Source organism: Triticum dicoccoides, chromosome 4B, assembly GCF_002162155.2.
Source record: "Triticum dicoccoides isolate Atlit2015 ecotype Zavitan chromosome 4B, WEW_v2.0, whole genome shotgun sequence".
Taxonomy (NCBI): domain Eukaryota; kingdom Viridiplantae; phylum Streptophyta; class Magnoliopsida; order Poales; family Poaceae; genus Triticum; species Triticum dicoccoides.
This window is the reverse complement of record NC_041387.1, coordinates 408,344,062-408,352,338: the sequence shown is the minus strand read 5'-3', so window position 1 is coordinate 408,352,338 and position 8,277 is coordinate 408,344,062. Positions and strand designations below refer to the sequence as shown.

General features: G+C 42.3%; 1 non-coding gene across 1 annotated transcript; it reads left to right on the top strand.

The window, feature by feature from the left end:
- The first annotated feature begins 2,612 nt into the window (after positions 1-2,612).
- On the top strand, positions 2,613-2,723 carry LOC119296446. Its single transcript, XR_005145213.1, has one exon. It is a non-coding gene; the product is annotated as a small nucleolar RNA R71 (small nucleolar RNA).
- The last annotated feature ends 5,554 nt before the right edge of the window (positions 2,724-8,277 follow it).

Here is an 8,277-nt window from a genome sequence, read left to right as displayed (position 1 = left end):
GGTGGATCCTGGTGGTGGATGGCTGGGTGGCGCGGTGGTGCTGGTGATGGTGCGGTGGCGCGACGCCACGCCGGCCTGGCCGCGGCGGCGGCCGGAGGTGGAGAAGAAAGGGATCGGGGGAGAGAGATGAGATGCCAGGCCTCCAAGGGGATCGGGCTGCAGCTAGGGATTTTGATCCTCTCCTCAGATCTGTCCTTTTGCACTTCGGCCCTTCTACTTCTCTTCCTACTTCACAAGTTGATCCCTCCACTCTTTCTTTCTTGCCCTTGTCTTGTTCCTCAATACTTTCTAGACAGAAACTTGTAGATTATAGTGCCTTGTCGCACTTTTCTGCAAAAGAAACACAATGACTAGTAAATGATTCATTATATGATTTTCATGCAAATATTCAACTAAACTTAGCAAGAATAGATGGGCATAACTCGACGAATGGTATAATTCAATGCCAAAATTATGTATATGAAATGTGCTTATCAAGTTCCCCCACACTTAAATCTTTGCTTGTCCTCAAGCAAAGGAATATGACAAGAACTAGATAGTGAATTGTGAGCTGACTAGAGAATGTCCAAGTGAAGTAGATCTCTAAACAATGCATGCTTTGGACTTAGCTAGTGAAAATCAATGGTTAAGAGTGCTACAGAGCAATAGAATACTAGTAAGCATGACCATTTTAAACTTTTACAATGATAAAAGAGGATCAACAAGTTTAAATGATGACTGTGCCAAATGGTTCCTAAAGAGAGCATGATCCCAAGAACAAAATGAACTGGAATTAAATCTTGTGATCAAATCACTTATTTACAGAGATAAAGCAATGATTATATTATTATTAGTCTCACCATAGGAACATACCACCGATCCCGAGAACATGGTATACACCTGGCTCGACCAATTATTAGTTTTTTTTTGTTTGTCTCCCCAAAGGAACATACCACCGATCCCGAGAACATGGTATACACCTGGTTTGACAATTACATTTTTATTTATTTATTACTGTCCAAGCTACCAGATTTCACATGCCACCGATCCAGTGAACATGACATGCTACTGTAGGTAGACCAGACTTATATATTCATTATTACCTATCTTAAATGAACAACGCATAAGCACAAAAACAGGAATCATCACTTCTCCATGTCTGGTTCACATGCTACCGATCCAGGGAACATAGCATGCTAATCCATAGTGGTTAGGTGATTGCTCTCAATGGGAACACACTTAGCACAAATTCAGCATCTAAACATGGTGATCTAGGTGTATCAAGGTAAAAGCAGAAAATGATCAAGTTTTCTAGTGTACTAGGGATTTGAGCACTCAAAACTAATAACTTCCACAAATTTCAGCAAAGCATGCATGGTGTAGATCACTAGTTTACAAGGCATTCAGAAATCAAGTTCACAAATTCACATCAAGCACAATGCCAAAGGTGAATTTCAGCTTGACAACAAGTAATAACTAGCTCAAGCAACCCAACTAGCAATTGAATTCAGCATGTATTTATGATATCCAGAATGGGTCATGAAACATCTCACCGGGCTTTGATCATGTAGCACCCGCTCGATCACCTCACCAGCTGCAGCTCTTCTCCCTTGCTTTCTTATGGATGCTCCAGCTTCACTCTTCTTCATGTGTGCCCCATTGCTTCTCCTCATCGCCATGCTTTGAGTCCACCAGGATCCCATGGGATGTCATCTCGAACTTGGTCAGCCCACAATGAATGGTACACAAGCGTAAACCTGAAAGAACACTCAACAAACAAGCCAATACAAATGATAGGGACAATGCCCTCTAAGTCATCAATAGAATATCCTATCACATAAGCATATCTAAGCATATGACAAATAGATATCATCAATAGACCGCATGTTGCATAGGCAGTATCCATGATATGGCATATCTTGTCAAGAAAGCTGAGATCATACCTGAGATAGTTAGGAAGAACCTTCAGGACTACCTCAATTGAAGATACCAAGTGAGGTGTGCTTGTAGAAATTTCCACTGGACTCATGTCAACAAGTGAAATAGTAGAGCTTGGCTCCTTGACATCTGAATCCACCTCATCATAATCAACCATGAAGCTCTCCATCTCAGGCTCAAGTGTTGAGGAATCAATGCAGCTGACATCATCGAAGGAGAACTTCTCCATATCTGGCTCTACCAGCACATGCTCAATATGAACCAAAGGTGACTCCTCAATATCAAAAGCAACTAACTGCAGCTCCGGCTCATCCATGGAAGAATCATCACAATGCAAAACTGAATCTCCAACACTAGTATCCATGTGATCTGTAGCGCGTGTGTCAACTAGAATGGTGTCATCATCGTCAAAGATAATCCATGCAAGCTCAATCTTGTCACACTGAGATAGAGGTTCAGGATTTTGTGTAAGAATTGGCGGCTGAGGTGTAGTGATTTGTTGCAAGCAAACCAATGAATAAGAGGTGGGCTTATCATTGTACCACTGAAGTTGGTGGAAAGCTATGCTCTCAATCAGCAGAAAAGCATCATCAAGTGTCTTGTTTGTAATAGCTCCGCCCGCTGCCATATCGACGTAAGCTCGAGTGTCCGAAGTCAATCCTCTATAGAATATCTGCAGCTCTAACCATCTCTCGAGCCCATGATTAGGACATCTCCTGAATAAGGCTTTGTATCTCTCCCAAGCATCATACAAGATCTCGCCTTCACGCTGAACGAAATTGAAGATCTCATCTCGAATTGCGGACTGCTTGTGTAGTGGGAAATATTTATCCAAGAAAGCTCGCGATATCTCATTCCAACTGTATGACCTTGATGGCAAGGATCGATACCAAGCACGAGCATCATCGCGGAGGGAGAATGAGAACAGCATGCACTTGATAGCATCTTGAGGAACTCCATGGTACTTGACTGTACCTGAATACTCCATGACTCGGTATAAGTTCTCATAGGGATCCACAGTGGGCAATCCTCCAAACTGTTGTTGTTGAACCAAAGCAATAAGACCAGGCTTCATCTCAAAATTCTCTGCCTCAATAGTTGGCCAAACCGGTCCTGTGATATAACATTGACTACTTGGCATCCAAAGATCACGAAGCAATGCCATATCTTAACCAAGTGTAACTATACAACAACCAGCAAAGATTTATGATTCCCTACACACACTCATAAACAGTAAACACTAGTCAGAAGGTTAGTATCCTAATAAGTCGAAGCAACAATGGGGGAAAGTAGAGGAAAAACACTGAAGATGAAATGCACGATGAATTGAACAAGGAACTAAAGTAAATCTAGTCTATAGCCTAACACAATCGCTCGACGCTAGTCCCCGGCAACGGCGCCAAAATGATCGATTGTAATATAGCAGGGTTTTTATGCCCAAACTACGGATGTCGTGTTATCCACAGGGACTAGGCGACGGCAACAACGCTCGGCTAAATCTAGGTAACACAATATTGGGTGATGAAAGCAGAATATTAAATCTAGACTAACTAAGATCATTCGGGAAAAATCATCGACAAAAGAAAATGAAAAGAAGCAAAGGAAGGTTCAGATTATACTCTCTGTCTTTATAGTAGTTTCGTTATGCTTGAGAAATTAAAATACTAACACAGGAAAGCATAAAGGATAAGGGATAGAAAGATTATGGTACATGGTTCACAAGCAGACATTTAAGATGATGTAGAGCAGCATTGAGTTCTATAGCAATGGAACTCATTTGTACAGGCGATTCACAAATATGGAACACCACAGTTACTAGAATTAACCGAATTTATATATATATATATATATATATATATATATATATATATATATATGACTCAAAATGCATGACAATACAAGTCTAATCGAAAATGATCAGCTCAACAACTCACAATTTCACATATATTGCAGAAACTAATACATAACAAAACACAAATTGGGTGTTCAGAACAATACACAAGTTTCACCTTTTCAAAACAGAACAGTACACTAACTGACTTACAGACACATAGAGAGCTAATACTGATTTGAATGTAATTGGTCTAGCATCCAGTAGTAACTATCAGCAACTACACACACACACACATAGAAAGAGTGAGAGAAAGAGAAAGAAAGGGAGCAGCAGCAGTTTTGAGGTTCATGTAAGACGAATAGTAGCGAGGCAGAGAAGAGCAAGAGCAGCAGAAGTGACGCAGGGAAGAAGAAGAAGTAGTAGGCAGGAGAAGAAGGTGCAGCTGCAGCGCACAAGCAGCAACAACAAGAGGAACGGAGGAGGAGGAGCAGAGAGATGAGCAGCGGCAGGGGCATGGGAGAAGCGGCGAAGCAAGGGAAGGAGCAGCAGCAGGCAAGGAGAATTGCGTGGAGCACCAGACGCCTCGTCTGGTCGGGCGCACGAGCGTGGGGTGGAGGTGCGGTGGAGGCGCTGGTGGTGCTGATGGTGGGAGAGGGATTTGATGGATGGTGGTGCTGGTGAGGTACGGCGGTGGCTGGAGATGGTGGTGAGTGGTGGATCCTGGTGGTGGATGGCTGGGTGGCACGGTGGTGCTGGTGATGGCGCGGTGGCGCGACGCCACGCCGGCCTGGCCGCGGCGGCGGCCGGAGGTGGAGAAGAAAGGGATCGGGGGAGAGAGATGAGATGCCAGGCCTCCAAGGGGATCGGGCTGCAGCTAGGGATTTTGATCCTCTCCTCAGATCTGTCCTTTTGCACTTCGGCCCTTCTACTTCTCTTCCTACTTCACAAGTTGATCCCTCCACTCTTTCTTTCTTGCCCTTGTCTTGTTCCTCAATACTTTCTAGACAGAAACTTGTAGATTATAGTGCCTTGTCGCACTTTTCTGCAAAAGAAACACAATGACTAGTAAATGATTCATTATATGATTTTCATGCAAATATTCAACTAAACTTAGCAAGAATAGATGGGCATAACTCGACGAATGGTATAATTCAATGCCAAAATTATGTATATGAAATGTGCTTATCACAAACTCATTCCGAATAACACAGAACTAGAGAAATTTCGAATAACACTAAGTTACCTCAATGGGGATATGAAAATCCCCAACAATAAGAATATCATACTTTTTCTTGACAGCAGGGAGAGGAAATTCAAAACCTCCAAAAATGATAGTTGGAACTTTTTCAATAGAATTGATACTATGAACTTGAGATTGTTTCCTCGGAAAGTGTACCGTATGCTCATTACCATTAACATGAAAAGTGACATTGCCTTTGTTGCAATCAATAACAGCCCCTGCAGTATTAAGAAAAGGTCTACCAAGGATAATAGACATACTATCATCCTCAGGAATATCAAGAATAACAAAGTCTGTTAAAATAGTGACACTTGCAACCACAACAGGCACATCCTCACAAATACCGACAGGTATAACAGTTGATTTATCGGCCATTTGCAAAGATATTTCAGTAGGTGTCAACTTATTCAATTCAAGTCTACGATATAAAGAGAGAGGCATAACAGTAACACCAGCTCCAAGATCACATAAAGCAGTTCTAACATAATTTCTTTTAATGGAGCATGGTATAGTTGGAACACCCGGATCTCCAAGTTTCTTTGGTATTCCACCTTTAAAAGTGTAATTAGCAAGCATGGTGGAAATTTCAGCTTCCGGTATCTTTCTTCTATTTGTGATGATATCCTTCATATACTTAGCATAAGGATTTACTTTAACCATACCAGTTAAGTGCATACGTAAGAAAATAAGTCTAATCATTTCAGCAAAGCGCTCAAAATCCTCATCATCCTTTGACTTGGATGGTTTAGGAGGAAAGGGCATGGGTTTCTGAACCCATGGTTCTCTTTCTTTACCGTGCTTCCTAGCAACAAAATCTCTCTTATCATAACGTTGATTCTTTGATTGTGGGTTATCAAGATCAACAGCAGGTTCAATCTCTACATCATTTTTTTGCTAGGTTGAGCATCAACATGAACATTATCATTAACATTATCACTAGGTTCATGTTCATCACCTGATTGAGTTTCAGCATCAGAAATAGAAATATCATTGGGATTCTCAGGTGTGTCTATAGTAGGTTCACTAAAAGCATGCAAAGTCCTATCAATTTTCTTTTTCTTCTTTTTAGAAGAACTAGGTGCCTCTAAATTATTCCTCTGAGAATCTTGCTCGATTCTCTTAGGGTGGCCTTCACAATACAAAGGTTTCTGAGTCATTCTACCAGTTCTAGTAGCCACTCTAACAGCAAAGTCATTTTTATTATTTAATTCATCAAGCAAATCATTTTGAGCTTTAAGTACTTGCTCAGCTTGAGTAGCAACCATAGAAGCATATTTGCTAACGCGGTGAAGTTCATCTTTAACTCTAGCCAGATTATCACCTACGCGTCCTATCTCGAAAGCATTATTCTTTAACTCTCTACCAACATAAGCATTAAAACTTTCTTGTCTAGGCATAAAGTCGTCAAATTCATCTAAGCATGGGCTATGAAATTTAGTAGAGGGTATTTCAACTTTATCATATCTATAAAGAGAATTTACCTTTACTACCTGTGTCGGGTTATCAAGGTTCTTCAGGCAGTAAATTAAGACCATGTATTTCTTCAATAGGAGGTAAATTCTTAACATCTTCAGCTTTAATACCCTTTTCTTTCATTGATTTCTTTGCCTCTTGCATATCTTCAGGACTGAGAAATAAACACCTCTCTTCTTCGGAGTGGGTTTAGGAATAGGCTCAGGAGTTGGCTCAATTGGTTCAGGAATTACTTCAGGAATTGGCTCGGGAAGAGTCCAATTATTTTCATTAGTCAACATATTATTCAATAATATTTCAGCTTCGTCGACTGTTCTTTCCCTGAAAACACAACCAGCACAACTATCCAAGTAGTCCTTGGAAGCATCGGTTAGTCCATTATAAACGATATCAAGTATTTCATTTTTCTTAAGAGGATGATCAGGCAAAGCATTAAGTAACCGAAGAAGCCTCCCCCAAGCTTGTGGGAGACTCTCTTCTTTGATTTGCACAAAATTATATATTTCCCGCAAGGTAGCTTGTTTCTTATGAGCAGGGAAATATTTAGCAGAGAAGTAATAAATCATATCCCGGGGACTACACACACAACCAGGAGCAAGAGAATTATACCAAGTCTTAGCATCACCCTTTAATGAGAACGGAAATATCTTAAGGATGTATAAATAGCGAGATTTCTCATCATTAGTAAATAGGGTGGCTATATCATTCAACTTGGTAAGATGTGCCACAACAGTTTCAGATTCAAGGCCATAAAAAGGATCAGATTCAACTAAAGTAATAATTGTTGGGGAACGTTGCAGAAAATTAAAATTTTTCCTACGGTTTCACCAAGATCCATCTATGAGTTCATCTAAGCAACGAGTCAAGGGAGAGAGTTTGCATCTACATACCACTTGTAGATCACGAGCGGAAGCTAGCCAAGGGGGTGGTGATGATGGAGTCGTACTCGAACGTGATTCAGATCACCGATGTCCAAGTGCTGAACGGACAGCACCTCCGCATTCAACACACGTACGGGACGGGAGACGTCTCCTCCTTCTTGATCCAGCAAGGGGGAAGGAGAGGTTGAGGAAGATTGCTCCAACGGCAGCACGACGGCGTGGTGTAGTTGGTGCAGCAGTACTCCGACAGGGCTTCGCCAAGCATATACGGAGGAGGAGAGGTGTTGGGGAGGGGAGGGGCTGCGCCTTGGCTTATCTTAAGCTCCCATGCGCCTCCCCACTATATATAGGGGTGGAGGGGCTGGTTTCTTGCCCTCCAAGTCTATTGGGGCGTTGGCCAAGGTGGGAGGAAAGAAATCCCATCATTTCCTTCCCCACCGATTGTTATCCCCCCTTTTTAGGGATCTTGATCTTATCCCTTCGGGATATGATCTTATTCCTTCTAAGGGGGGATCTTGGTGCGCCTTGACCAGGGGTGTGGGGCCTTTCCCCCACTACTCACATTCATGTGGGTCCCCCCATGCAGGTGGGCCCCACTCCGGAACCTTCTAGAACCTTCCCGGTACAATACCGAAAAATCCCGAACATTTTCCGGTGGCCAAAATAGGACTTCCCATATATAAATCTTTACCTCCGGACCATTCCGGAACTCCTCGTGACGTCTGGGATCTCATCCGGGACTCCGAACAACATTCGGTAACCACATACAAACTTCCTTTATAACCCTAGCGTCATCGAACCTTAAGTGTGTAGACCCTACGGGTTCGGGAGACATGTAGACATGACCGAGACGTTCTCCGGTCAATAACCAACAGCGGGATCTGGATACCCATGTTGGCTCCCACATGCTTCTTGATGTTGTCATCGGATGA